At 36.4% G+C, this 15,850-nt stretch overlaps 1 protein-coding gene across 1 annotated transcript in view; it reads right to left on the bottom strand.

Annotated features, from left to right (window-relative positions):
* trhr2 (thyrotropin releasing hormone receptor 2) overlaps positions 1-11,336 on the bottom strand; it is an 84,635-nt gene extending 73,299 nt beyond the window's left edge. The window contains exon 1 of the mRNA XM_039762470.1: positions 11,159-11,336. The gene's annotated coding sequence lies outside the window, so the exon portion shown is untranslated. The remainder of the gene's footprint in view (positions 1-11,158) is intronic.
* Positions 11,337-15,850: the final 4,514 nt, after the last annotated feature.

Below are 15,850 nucleotides of genomic sequence, written 5' to 3'. Positions count from 1 at the left end.
GGGAAACCCGTGATCCTTTTGTCCATCATATACAATACAGACCCAGTCAATGTTACACCACTATATGCATGCATGGAAGCCAAAACAGACCACTCCACACCCCTCTGCACATTAATTTAATATACATTTAAGACCAGGCACAGCCATCACAGACGGTGCTAAGACCCTGATACCTACAAATCAGTTTAAATATAACCAGTCTTCCCACAAGCTACTCCATTGGGATATACATTTGCATCCACAGACTTTGAAAGGGGACCCCTAACCCTGACCTCTGAAATTATTTACATTCACATGCACATCTGTTTACTTTGAATGTCCTGCCCCACCCCAGGTTTTTCAAAATTCTTTGCATCCGTGCTTGAAGTGGGTCAGTACTTCTCAGTTTTTTGCTTTTGATTTCCAGCACTCTTATTTGCAAACAGGCAGTTTTTTTCTAGCATACCAGTTCTCATTATTACTCTTCATTTTGCTCTGTCTACTTCCAGCCCCCAGTTGTAGCACTGGCAACTCAAAAGGAGACTTAATGGTAATTCCAAAGTAGACTCTCCCAATGGTCTTCAATCACTATGCTTATATCATGCAATATACTAGGTCTTCAAAAATGGCGCTTGGAATTTATAATGGGGAAGCCACAGAAATTGTGATGCATGACTTGAAGCTACTGCTCTGTGCTCCTCACTCTTCATGTTAATACATCAGTGTATCACATAGGGTAGTGGCACTTATACAGTATATCTGAGGAATCTGAGGAGACCACATACAATTTATGAAAAACACAGAAAGAAATACATTCCAGAAACCCCTGCGATAGGTGAAAATCCGCAAAATAGAAACCATATGTTTGTATGGTTATTTTTATATACTGTATTTTAAGCCCTTATAAACTCTCCCACACTATTTATAAATATTCCCCGCACAGTTATACAGCATAAACCCTTTGTATTCTCTTAGATATTAGGTAAGATTCATTGAAATTACGTATGTAAACACATTGTTTATATACATACATCCATCCATTTTCCAACCCGCTGAATCCGAACACAGGGACACAGGGGTCTGCTGGAGCCAATCCCAGCCAACACAAGGCACAAGGCAGGAACCAATCCCGGGCAGGGTGCCAACCCACCGCAGGACACACACAAACACACCCACACACCAAGCACACACTAGGGCCAATTTAGAATCACCAATCCACCTAACCTGCATGTCTTTGGACTGTGGGAAGAAACCGGAGTACCCGGAGGAAACCCACACAGACACAGGGAGAACATGCAAACTCCACGCAGGGAGGACCCGGGTCACCTAACTGCAAGGCAGTAGCACTACCACTGTGCGACCGTGTTGCCCCATATATATATATATATATATATATATATATATATATATATATATATATATATATATATTGCTTGCTTGCTTTTTCCAATACTGGGTAAGGGAGAATTGAGCAAAAGGATAGGACCAACTCTGAACAAGACGTTTGTTTGTCTCAGTCATGCTTAGATACACATCTACAATAACCCTAGGCAGTCATCAACCAACCAACTTTGTGCATTTTTGTGACGTTGAAGAAAGGCTGTTCACACAAAGAAAATGTAACACAGACATTTTGAAAATAACATAACACTGCACAGAAAGTGAATAGCATATTATGAACTCATAACTCTGTCTGAAGCTGTCAGACAATTCCCTGCTATGCCACACCTTTTCTTTGCTGATATGCTTAAGTATGCCAAAATGAATATAAAAAAATATATTTTGCATTTAATTACACAAAAAGGGATCTCTTTACCATGACATACCTAAAATATTAATTAAACAAATAAAAGAATGGAAACTAGATTACAGGAGTTTTAAGTAAAAAGTCACAACATACTTCCATTAAAAATTATCGAGCTCTAAAGTTCTATTTCAACATATATGTTGATGCATCACAAGCTAGTCTAACAGAAAACTCTGAGTCATAATGCATCATTACTGGTTCTGAAGTATTTGCTTCTAAATAGGACTTCCCATACTGCCATCATTTATTCCTTTCTAAGAACAGACACAATTGTTGGAGCACAAATGAGTAGTTGGATAGAAATTTACAACTATAATTTGCAAGACTATTGAAGAATCTCTGTTGTGTTGTATTTGCTGGTTGCAGAGATTAGACAGCAGAATTTGTTTTGTCCTAAGTTTTGCGTATCTAATTTGTGGCCACAAGACAGAGTGATTCTTTAAAGGACTCACATTTCTCACTCAGTTTGTAGCCTATATTCTGTTTTAATGTCTGTTTTCAAGTTTGAAAGGATTTCCCTGTCTGTGCGGTCTATGGTTATCATTGTCATCTCTTTTGAGAGGACCTGGTATCCCTTGAAAATCCTGATCAGAGGTTTTCTACTATATCACATTTGCAAAAATAAACTTACATACGGCAAAATTAATCCAATTCAGGTTTGCAGTAGGCCACAACTAATTCTGGCAGGATCAACTGCAAGGTAGGAATTAACCCTGGATCGGCACCAGTCCATCTCTGGGCCCCCTCATACACATACCCACAAAAAGACAATTGAAATTCATAAATTATACTAAACTGGATGTCTTTGGGCACATGGGAGGAAAACTGCACAGGCATGTAGAGAATGTGCAAATTCTGCAGTAACTTGATGCTGGATCAATGATGGATCAGTTTTAACCACCATACCACACTGAAAAGCACACCTATTATACAAAATCTGTATAAACTTTGGATGGTTTTTATTGTTGGCTCCAATTTGGACCTTTTCTCAACTGTTAAACTTGTTTGAGTTCCATTGTGCTGGGAAACAATCATCAAGATGAGCCAAAGAAAACTGATGTAGAACAACTTAGAAGTTCACAGTTAGCATAAAATCCTCACATATCCTTACCAAGTCATTCTTCTTGACAGTGGTCACTCAGGGTAGCCTACCTATGGCTAGTAACGCTAAGTCTGGTTTTATAGACCTTTGGGGTTGTTCCCACTTGGTGGAATTGCTTGGCTATAAAATAAATAGTATCATTCCCTTGTGTTTTTGAAGACTTCAATATAATTTTTGAGTAACTGTTTTATTGCTTTTGCAAGAGTCTGTTTCTTTTGTCTACAATATTTTTTTACCATTCTTGCCTAGCTCTGTATTCAACAGCATGTCTTTAACAAACAATGGTAGCCCTGTTCCAGGTAGGGCTTCCAGTTGTTACTAATTCATTTGTTAACCACAACATGCACACAAATGCAATATTCCTACAGGGCTTGAAGACTCTCTGAATTAGGTTTTATAAAAGAAATGAGTTCATCTTAAGGACATATAGTCCATGTACATTTTGTATACAGGCGTGGGAATAATAGACACAACTTATCCTTCCTCTTGATCCCCTTTTCAGGTGAGATCATTCAACTTTTCTAGAAAACCAGAAAAGACATATACCATAATCCAAATAACTATTTTTGTTTTATTGTTAACACTTTCAATAAAACGTTCTTTTTGTAGTAGTTTACTGTATGTGAGTTTGTTATTTGTAACAGATTACATACTGTATATACTCACGTTTAAGTTCTCCCGCGGATAAGTCAGGGCTTGATTTTACCGTATAACTTCTTGTATTTTATAATGTTGGTCCTATAAGTCAAATGCGGAAAACTTACGCTATTGGTCCGAAAGATTATAATATCCTAACTCCCACCTGAGAGATTAACCATGGAGCCTGTATTGTAGGTATTGTGTCTATGTGACCATACGGTAATACCCGAACTATTCTGAAGCGATGTTTGCATTGTTTTGTGTTTTTTCTATCTTGCACCCCTCATACACCTTTATCGTAAGAGCATCCCTTATCAACGATGGAGCGTTCAATCAGAGGAAAATATTAAGCTGTTTTTAAATTAAAAGTCATTAAAGTGGCAAAAAAATTTGGTAACTGCGCTGCTGCAACAAAATTCAATGTGTCTGAGAAACTGATGTGAGATTGGAGGAGGCAAGAAGATGTAAAACAAAAATGTAAGTGTTGCATTTTTGAACGGGCGCGTAAGTCGGAATCTGATTTTATGATAGATTTTTATCTGAACTAGTGTGATGCTGAGGTGTCACCCATTGCATGACTGCACTCGGGTCCTGGGATCCTGAGGTGGTTTGCCATGTGGGGGGAGAGGCAACGCACTGGATCAGAACATGCTCCTAACCTCTCTCTCTCTTGGATGGCAATTTCAATTAAAACTATGTTCCATGGTTCAGGCCATAACTACTCACTTTCTTCAATAAAACATTAAGATTACCTCCAATCTTGCAGCCCCTTTTTTATTTCTACCACATAAACAATAACTGATTCTCTATTCTGATCCATTTTGTGAAAGTAAAAATATTTTGTAATCACCACCTGTTTGAGGAACTGATAATTTTGCAGAAATGTTGTAGATTCTGAAAACTTCTTACTTGAGGACTGAGGTGTTAAATTATAGAGTAAGTGGAAAGTTCTGGGGGCAATCAAACTAAATAGGACACAAAATATTTTATCTGCCTCATGACTGTCAATGAAATATATGTACTGTAAACAGTTTTCTTGTCCTTCATTAAACTTGCTTTTGTAGAGTCCATCACCATTATTACTCATACCCAATTAGTTTCTAGACTGCTATTAACTTCATTGCTATTTATTCCTTTTTTTTTAAAGTATGACACACTCTAAACACATTCACAATAAACTCTACCCAACAACTGACACCATACCATATAATGCTCTACCACCAGACTGTCAGGAGTTATGCTGAAACTTCCATGCAGTTGTCTGCCCTGTGACCATGACACCACTGGCAATTCAGTTTTACTGGTTTATTGTTACTTGTTCTGTGTGTTACATACTGTATGTTGATATCTGATATTAAATATTTGTAAAATGGGAGGCAGGAAATATTGAAAGAGGCCAGGAGATAAGATGTAGTCATAAACAAGGTAAGGTTCATTTTCATGAGATTGGTGCTATCTGTCAAAAAAACACTGAACGAAATTTATAAGTCAGAAAAATCTAGGCAAGAATTGGTAACCAGCTTCTGTAACTTGAAAAGCAGCATGGCACCATTTTTTTCTATGCATTATCTTGAACAGTTAGAAAATTTATTGTGAATAACTGGGTATGTTCTGCTCTGATGCAATTCTTCATGAAATATGCCAAATGTCTAATATAGCAGCAAATATATCAGTGTATGAAGTACGCAGTTGGTATCAATTTGACAAGGGAAAAGAAGAGCACACAAGATAGCAATTGTGGACAGAACAAGCTGCATATGAAGAACAAAGAAGAGGAAGGTAACTCATTCACAATATTTTCGCAGGCACAGTACAAATAATAGTGAAGGCAAATACAATAATAACCAGTCAGTTTTCTTTGCTTGCATATGCATCTGCCATGTATGGGTTTAAATACATGTGACTGTGTGTGTGTGTGTATGTGTGTATGATTTAATATGTACACCAGTATTCCAATATAAAAGAGCTCAAATATTTCTTTTAGTTTTAAATGGAGCCTCTTGTTTGGCCAAGAAAGTATCTTGCTGCATTGGCCTCTCTGATGAAAACACTTTACTTTCACTGTTATTATACTTGAAAGGATCACAGTGACAACAAGAAAACCTGGATAGGCCAAGTCTCACCAATTGCATCCCACTCCTCATTGGGAACTTCCAGATGCTGCCATTTCAAAGACTAATTTAATTCTTGCAGCTTGTTTTAGGATTTCTCTCTTTAGGATGAAATCAACTCTCACTCCAGAAGAGTGTCTACTGTACCTCAGAAGAGGTAAAGAACACAGAGAATTAATCAACCCCAATCAAGACCACAACAGTGCAAGCAGCTGCAAGGAGCTGTGGCCAAAAATATGTTTGTGCTCACCATGACATAAACCCAGAACCAACACTGGTGGCAAAAATACAGTCAAGTCAAAGAAAGAGGCCTTGGGTGCAATGTTAACAAGTCAAGCTATGTTAACTAATTCAGACTCTATAATGCACTAGTGAGACAGCATCTAGATTATAATGTGTAGTTCTGATCACAGCGCTACCAAAAAAGACATACCAGCACTAATAATAAGAAGCGACCAAGTCCACACCTGGACTAATCAGCTTGTCCTTGTGATCTAATCAAGGATATTGCATGGTCTTTCATGCACTTATATGTCTCAATAATTCAAAAGTACAGTCCTATAAAACATAACATATACAGAGCTACCTGAAAGCAATATCTGCATCTGTAGTTCCAGTAGGAGATTGGTCATATTTGGACTATTTTGAAAATGGCAGTGACAACAGTTTCATATTCAGGTTCTTGCACAGACATCAAAAGTGTGACATATCAGTTGAATTTCAGTTTGTTAGTGCAAACAGTTTATGAATACATTACTGTATAACATTTTTGAATGCATTACAAGTGACTCACCTAACACAACTTATGACATGAATCATTCACACTTTTGTCATTAATTTCACAAACTATATTTTCACATAGTCTTTTTCTGCCTAACTTTGTAATAAAATCAAAGCAATAATAAGAAATGAAAACACCAAATCAGATCATACTTTCCTAATCAGGAGTGCTTGCCTTGGATGCCTAATAAAGTTCTTTACCTGAGATTCCATGTATAGAAATCTGATAACAAAAAACATGACAGTACAACATGCAGCTGTTTAACAAGACTTATATTAGACAGGGAAGTCTCCTTATGTTCCTTAAGGCTCATGATCATTTCATCACAAACTCCATGATGTTAATTTCATTGGTATGCCACCTTGCTCCAGCAGGAGCACAGAATTGCAGGCACATGCCCTTCAGAATATCACAAGTGCCCACTGCAAACTGGTTTGGCTCTGAAACCTGTAGAGATCTAAATAGGATGAAGTTGGTTTGTAAATCAAAGGCATGTATTCTTAAACTAAATCTCAGGAATTATGATTTATTTTGTTGTGCTTTATTATTATTATGCCAAAATGAATAATCATAATTTTAAAATTAACGTTGTTTTTTTAAATAACTATGCAAATGTTGAACAGATTTAAATGCACGTATAATATTCTACAATATATATGATCTAATTCTAAGTCACAGCAAACCAGAGTCTGTCTTTAAGCACAGGCAGATTTTGTCATAAAATGTTTGTAAACATATTCTTCATAAATACTCTTTTTATAATACTCAATAATAATTTTTGAGGAGAAACAAAATATCATATTTTTACTAAATGTAGTTGAGATAAATTAAATGAAAATCAGTGTTTGGCGAAAGTAAGCTTAATCATCTGTTAATGTCTTTGTGTTTCTAGTTAAAAACCTTCAGCATTTTAACATTTCTTGATTATCAGCCCCGTGTGATTGTTGATTTCATTGACCTCAATAAAAAAGGGAGCTGTGAACAAACTTTTTAATGACAAGAACAAAAAACTTGAGTCTTAATCCAATTTATTACAGCACCATGGGCCATGTAAGAGTAAAACCAATTGTTACTTAAGTATGCCCAGGATTCTAAGCCTTCTGAGTTTCACAAAGTTCATTTTCTTTGAAGGACTCTGAACTAAGTTTCATTTTTAAAAGAAAATTCCAGTATTTATGAAATAGTTCCCTTACAAAAGAAATAAAGACAATGCATTTTTTTTCCAGTTTGGCAGCACTTTAAAAATATTCCAAAGCTACGTCACATCCAAATGCAGCATTAACATTTTTCTTTACAAATTCCAAAATGTCACTTAAATAAATGACTATACACATCAAGCCTACTTTTGTTGTTTAAAACATTTTACAGTGCAATACATATCAATACAGTAATATTTACATCATTTATGGGCTAATGTAGTGTGGGATGCACTAAACTGGGAGAGGAGAAAAGAGTAATTCTATGCCAAAAAATCAGGTTATTTTATGCCTGAAATTGGTCTTTTCTGATATGTTTGGGGCTTGGCCCCCCATTTGATCACTGTTTCTGTTTATATATATATATATATATATATATATATATATATATATATATATATATATATATATATATATATATATGTGTGTGTGTGTATGTGTGTGTGTGTGTGTGTGTGTGTGTGTATGGTCTCTATTATTTGGAACACTATATTAGTACTGTGCAGAACCTTTCCAAAACAGCTTTAATTCAGCCTTAAAATGTTGGAAATATTCCTTTGAGATTCTGGTCCATGCCCACATAACAGCATCACATAATTTCTAAAGATTTCTCAGTTGCACATTCATGCTGCGAATCTCCTGTTCTACTGGGAAGGCCACTGAAGAACACCAAACTTATTGTCATGTTCATGAACTGAGTTTAAGATGGTTACTGCTTTGTGACACGGTGAAGTATCATGCTGGATGTAGCCATTAGAAGATGGGTAAATTGTGACCATGAAGTGATACGCATGTCCAGCAACAATAGTCCATGGCATTCAAATGGTTATTGATTGGTGTTAATTGGCCCCAAGTGTACCAGGAAAACATTCCACACACCATTATACTAACATCATCAGCCTGGACTGTTGACACAAGACAGATTGGGTTCAAGGATTCATGCTAGTCTTCTACTGTCCAGTTTTGGTGAGCCTCTACCCATTACAGCCTCAGCTTTCTGTTCTTGGCTAAAAGGAGTGGCTGTCTGAGTCACTATTTGTCGACGTAAACCAGTCCGGGCATTCTCCTCTGACCTCTGGCATCAACATGGCATTACCATCCACAGAATGGTTTTGACCATGCTGAGTAAAATCTAGAGATTGTTGTACATGAAACTCCAAGGAGATCAGCAGTTTCAAAAATACTCAAACCAGCCTGTCCAGCACCAACAATCATGCCACAGTCAAAATAACTGAGATCAAGTTTTTTCCTAATTCTGGTGTTTGATATGAACATTATTTTAAGCTCCTGATCTACATCCATATTATTTTATTTTTTGTGTTGTGCTGCTGCCACATAATGGGCTGATTAGATAATTGCATGGATAAGCAGGTGTATAGGTGTTCCTAATAATTTTCTCAGTGAATATGTGTACATATATATGTACGTATATATACTCATAGGTACACAGCCATTTGAAAATCATTCATTAGTTCATTTGGTGACAAAAACTAATGCTGAATACTCAGGAAAGACACAGGAATCCACTAAAAATGAGTTTAAGAAGCTCCACATATCTCAGATGCCTATTTTTTCTCATCATGGTACAAGACATGTTTTAGCCAAGATTTGATATAGAGAGGAAACCAAAAGTGGAGAAAATCCAGCACACCCTTGAACATCCCAGAAGAGATGGGGGTACCTATCTCTTATGGCTTTGTTTATTATGAAGAGTATAAAGGGACACAAGATGAGAAAATAGTAGGAATTTTGCCAAAGAGGCTGCTACTTGAGCATCAGAGAATCGGTATATAAATAAAATGTATTATTATTATTAGTATTACATTCATCCCAAGGAAGAAACATATACTCCTGATTAACAACTATGGAAACCTTTGTTTCTAATCGTTGATATTAAATACTATATGGCTAGAATTTGACCAAAAGTCTGTCTGTTGGTTTCCCTTTTGGTCATTATATTAATGTATATACGAAGAAATACACAGTACTCATAGCATGTCATAAAGTATTTTTAAAAAAACCACAATAAAGCAAAACAGTTTAAGTTAATAAAGCAGAACAGGTTAAGTGTTACACATTCTTAATAAGATGAATATTAACAAAATGTCCCCTTGCTTGTGGTCAGTAAGACCTATAAGGGTTTTAATAACATTTCTTTTTGCTGTAGGTGTTGAAGGTGAGGTAGACGCACAATGAACAATAAATGTGATTATGCATTTACTTTGGTGTAATAAATATGTGTTTCTCCCCTAACAACCAAAACATAGCAATTCATATACTTTAACTAATATTACTATATCATCTATCCATTTTCCAACCCGCTGAATCCAAACACTGGGTCACGGGGGTCTGCTGGAGCCAATCCCAGCCAACACAGGGCACGAACCTATCCTGGGCTGGGTGCCAGCCCACCACAGGACACACACAAACACACCCACACACCAAGCACACACTAGGGCCAATTTAGAATCGCCAATCCACCTAACCAGCATGTCTTTGGACTGTGGGAGGAAACCGGAGCGCCCGGGGGAAACCCACGCATACACGGGAGAACATGCAAACTCCACGTTTATTAAAATATCTTATTAAAATAGAATAACCTGATTTTTGTCGTATCGTTGGGCAAGTGACTGTCAATATTAGATTAGGTTGCATTTTATTTTAAATATAAATGCGTGCATTCCAATTTCAATATCAATGGTGTGTTACTCTGTTGAGAAAAAAATTACTATCTTCTCGAGACTGCTAAAAAAGACTTCGCAACTCGTTCCGCGCATTACCATTATTAACCGCTAGATGTCAGTCCTATACTCCAAATAAAACAGCCTATCCCGCTTTTGGTATTCATTTTCGAGCCCGCTCAATTCAATTCAAGGTACCTGCTGCTCATCCCAGTAATATATTCCGAAGGGTTAGTTATTTTCATCTAAGTAAAACTGAAATATATATTAAAATAGCATGTTTTATAATGACTAATGGGTGTCCTCCGGTGGCGGGAATTCATCAATGTTAAACTGTAGTGATCACCACTTGTTGAGTTCCATGCAGTTACGGTAATACAAGCAATCTTGCGATTATTCTTTACAGGTCTTCCCTGCTTTCGGAAAAGTTAATGGTGCTGCAGTTTATATTTATAGTGTTATATTAGAGACGAATGAGAGCTACCTTTACGGATTCCAAAGAAAGAAAGAAAGAAAGAAAGAAAGAAAGAAAGAAAGAAAGAAAGAAAGAAAGAAAGAAAGAAAGAAAACAAAACCCGCGGCGTTCTGATTTTCACATTTACCAATTTTAATCAATCTAGACAGAAATAACTTTTTTGGTAAAAATGTGTTTAACGAGGCACAACATGCACACGTTTACTCTTGGCATAACTATTTCTCTAGTTAACGCTTCTGAATTCCATTTATTTGAATTAATTTCTTTCTGCATTCTTGGAGGGGGCTAAACGTACTGCATTAATTAAAAAAGACAGCACATTCACGGGACACAGTGATGCATGCAACTGACGCATAGTATTTGCATGGAAAAGAGAATAAAACTCACCTTAAATCCCCATCATGGGCTAGTCTGAAATGTAGGAAGGTGAATGTTGGTCTTCTTTTATTTTATGCGTAAACCTCTGAACAGACAGGGATGCCTAGGTTTTTACTGGCTCTGCTTTCCAAGTAGCCTATTGAATGCATCGAGCGTCAGTTCCCTTTTTCTAAGTAAAAATCTCCTTTGTAACCCTCTCTCGCATCTCGTTGGTGGAGCTTCCCTGCTGTCACATATAAAGGAATTCTCAATCAGCTGATCCCGCTTCCACTCCTCCGTGTCCTATAGCACTCGGCGCTGCGCCCTTGCGCACACGGTGAGAGACGCTCGGGCTCGCGGGCCACTGAGCATCTTGGCAGCTCTACACACCTCAGCTCTGGATGGTGCCATACCTCCCTATGTAGAGATTCTCAATAATTATCCGTGGAAAGCAACGTGCTGCTTGACATCTAAGGTTCTTTTAAGAATATACCATTAATTCTGTTGCACCATATTTTATGCACCTGCTTACTACAATGTAAGACCAACCGATACATCCATAGACATCATTTCAGCAGTATTAACACCTATTCTATTGAACAGCTGCCTTGGATTACATTGGCATTCAAACAGCTGTAAAGAACTCTCTGAGCTGCCAGTGTATCATTCTTGACATAAATTTCTTAACTGATGAATAATGTATTACTAAATAGGTGTATATATTGGGTAACATTGATTCAAGTTTTCATTGTTTTGAAGTTAATACAGCAGTTAGGAAATTTAAAGAACCAACGTTTCGACTTTATAGCCTACATCAGGTGTACAACTGAAATGGAAGAGCAGGTAAAATGTATAAGGGGAAAGAGGGAACTAAACTGAAGAAAGGACAAAAGCTGAGAGTAGTTGTGAAAATGCTGACAACAAAGAAGAGAACAAAGGGAGAAATTAAAAAGTTAGTTGGTCATTGAGACCTGGTGAAATATGTGATCCCAGGCTGATAATGATTTTAGCCTAGGTATGTAGAGCCAGATTAAGACCTTCAGAGGCCCTAAACATTTGCAAGGGTTTGGTGCCCCCCATGTATATGAGCTGCACTCACTCTCAGTGGATGACTGAAAGGGACAGCCAACATGATCAAGACAAAATTATCACGTGAGCCTTGGTGGAGCATGTGACAGTTACGATTCTAATTTTGTTGTATTGCCAAGATTAATATATATCATTAACCTCTATTATTGCTATTTATTATTATTTTTATTATTTATTATATATATGTAATGTTTTCATTTCAGTGGGAGGCCATTTTTGTGGAACCTGGTTCATCTGCACCATTTGTGGTTTTGCACCATATTGTCCATGGTAAATCCGACAGTGGAAAATTTCTGTAGTATCCATCTTCCCTTGATTTCCTAAGCAATTGCTTATTTTGCTTAATGGTTAATTCAGCCATTCAGAAATGTCGTTAAGAAATGCAGAGATCAGGGCTTTAGTCTTTCTTTTGATTTATTCATGTAGTCTTATTTGGATTACTTGAATAAAAAAAATGGAAGAGGGAGTGTCAGGGGCTGAATTACATAAGATTGACAAACAGATCAGAGGCTTACCAATATTATTCTTGTACATTACCTAAAAAATAAAGGAGTCTTGGCATAAAAATCAGCAGGTGAAGCATTTGATGAACCCCACCGATGGCACTGGCATGGCCCAAAAGATCTCAATAATTGTGTTGGTGCTGCCTTTTGCTCCAGAACATAGCTACAGGAATTCATTAATGATTTTCCTAATTTCCATCAATCTTTCCAGAACTTAAAACTTCTGTCTCTTACAAACCAATTGACTCACAGTTACCTGCTCTACAGCTCTTTCCATCACCGGCATACTAAAATATCTCTGCCTCTCAGTTCATTACACTCTGCCATCTCTACAGCAATGAAGGTGACTCCTGTAATGACGAAGTGTTCACAATGAGGAGTTTCTTTATTCATAGAGGATATCCTTTTCATATTGTGGACAGGGCCCTCTGTCAAGCCAGGAGCAGATCTTCATTACATCCATTCTAAGAGGAACTCAAATCCCCCTGGTCCACCCATTCCACCCTAACACTCTATTTCTTCCTCAGGTCATCAAAAAAAAATTACCCATTTTATAGACTGATTCTTTCACTGGAGTCTTTTCTCCTCATTCCAGCTCACTTCACAGAGGACAGCCACATTCCTCTGAGCTGTAACACTGATTCACTTACAAATATATCGCCAACAACACCCTTGTATCAGGCCCCTCTTGTAAACTCAATATTAAACAACTGGCATCTTGTGTGTATAAAAATCTTATTTACTGCATATCTTGTAGTAAGTGTCCAACATTTCTGGAAGCATGTTGCAGCCATTAAGATCAAAGAACTTACAAGGCCTATTATAGAACACTTCACAGCCACACTGATCTCTCTGTTAGTGTTCTTTCACAGTGCTTCAGAGACACTTTTCAAGAAACATCTGAAGAAGCTATGCTCATTCTCAGATGGGATCACATATTGCTCCAGGTCTCAATGACTGACTACCTTTTAGCTAGTCTCTTCATCCTCTTTAAAGGCACCTACTCTCAGCTTTTGTCCTTTTATCTGCCCAAGCTTTGTTCAACATTCTGCCTATATATGTTACCTGCTTTTTGCTCTTTAGTTGTACGCCTGATGAAGGCTGTGCCTTTAACTTTCTTTCCTTTCAGTGTGGATCTAACTACAGTAACTACATAAAAATGTAGCACTATAAGGACAAATTCAAAGGCTACATCCTCTGGTAAAAAAGCACTTCACAACTCACAATGCACACTAATTTTAGCTAGGCATATATTTAAAACTATGTTTTATTTATTTCAAAGTATATCAAAGGAAGGAATAAATGATCATATACAGAACATAAAAGAATAAGATCCTTTGACTATGGGTCAGAGAAAACTTCATAAACTTTGAAAGTGTTGCATTTCCTGATTATTTTGAAATATGTTTTTGTTTGCTATTTACAGCACCTTGTGATGGTGTATTATATGAATGGTGTTATATAAATGAAGATTCATAATTCAAATAACTTCTTACAGAAGTAGGGGTGTAAACTGAGTATGGCAGTGATTGATTCTTCTTGTAAATGCCATTTATTTTTAAATGCAAGAAAATATATACAAAAAAAAAAATCTAATTTAAGAGATAATTAGGAATTTGGTTGTAATAAAAGATTATGGCTCTGGTAGTCCCTGATATTCAGGTTTTTTTATTCCTACTAGAGAAGCAAAATGAAGATCAATATGTTTTACTTTAATATACAATTGGAATTTTTAAAAATAGTAAGCTGCACAATGATAGTGAATACTGGCAAACTAAATATGTAACATAACATAGTTCTTCATAAGCTGGTAATATTAAAGGCTTCAACCTAGCACTGTGTCTTCTTGAGTCCTCAGATGGTAGCATACCTCATGAATATTTATTTTTAAAAGTTAAAGTTAAAACATTACCCAATGCAGTTATTCTAAAATACACCAGAGCAGGTCCATAGACAGGTATGGAAAACTGCCCTCTAATTTATAATGCTATTTCTTTTTAGTTTAAATCCTTATAAAAAGATGTTGAAGGATTTAGAAAGTAATGCAATTGTAAATTCTGGTATGGAAATCGTAGATCAGACCAGTAAGTAAAAACTAAAGAAAATGGCATTGATTTCCATGGAAATAATGGGGTTATGGAAAATTTTCATGAAAGGCTGTTATTTAAAATGTACATCAGAAATTGATTTTTACAATAACATCTAATTCCAGAGTCAAAAAAGAGCTGGAGCTTGAGTGAAACAGACAAGCTACAAAGGCCAATTTTCCAAATTACTGGACCCTAACTGATTCAGATTTAATTTAATGCTTAAACTAACATCCCATTAATGCTCAACTACACAGTACAAACTTATATGGTAGGATGTTAAAAGTTAATCTAAAAAGAATTTGAAAGTAAGGACAAGTGGAAGTTAACCACATATATAATTTTGTTGTTATGTCTGTCAGTGCATTACACTGGTCATTATTGGTCATTATTATTTTAAGCAGGGGCTGTTGTTGAAAGGCAAAAAATAAAAGGATCTTTATAAAGAGGAAGTTTAAAAGAAATAATACTGACGTCAAAGGAATATCTAATTGTACTCAAGGATTAGTGAAAGCAGAAGATAAAAGATGTTTCTCCTTTTCTGCAAACCTTTTCTAGACTGACTTTTGTTGGAACATAGGGGCAGATGTCACAAAGTTGACTATTAACATGACAAAGGGATTCTAAGAAAGGTTCACTAGAACACATTAGGCAGTGTCTGTCTGTGTGATCCTTACCACTATTTATAAATTTAATTTTAATTTTGTTTTGTTTTTTTGTAAGCATGAATATAGGTTCAATCAAAATGTGCATGGATGGGAACCCTAGGCTGTCATCTTGAAGGTCCAAAATGCTGACTATGAGAGTAATGCATTAACTAAGAAGAATGAATTTAAAAATTAGAAGGTGAAAAATGCTTACAATATGCTGAAAGAGTGGCCAGTCACAACGGGTCATACACCCAAAGACATTACTGTAGGAAGGACACAAAATATTCTCATCAAAGTCAGCTCCGCAAGTTATCGCTGAGACTAGTTGCTTGCCAAAGACAGATTCATTAAATTAAAACACAAAAAAATGACATTTTATTTTGTTTTTTGTCC

The sequence above is a fragment of the Polypterus senegalus genome, chromosome 9, assembly GCF_016835505.1.
Source record: "Polypterus senegalus isolate Bchr_013 chromosome 9, ASM1683550v1, whole genome shotgun sequence".
NCBI classification, from domain to species: domain Eukaryota; kingdom Metazoa; phylum Chordata; class Cladistia; order Polypteriformes; family Polypteridae; genus Polypterus; species Polypterus senegalus.
Note: the sequence above shows the minus strand (reverse complement) of the source record. Positions and strands in the feature narration are given on the sequence as shown.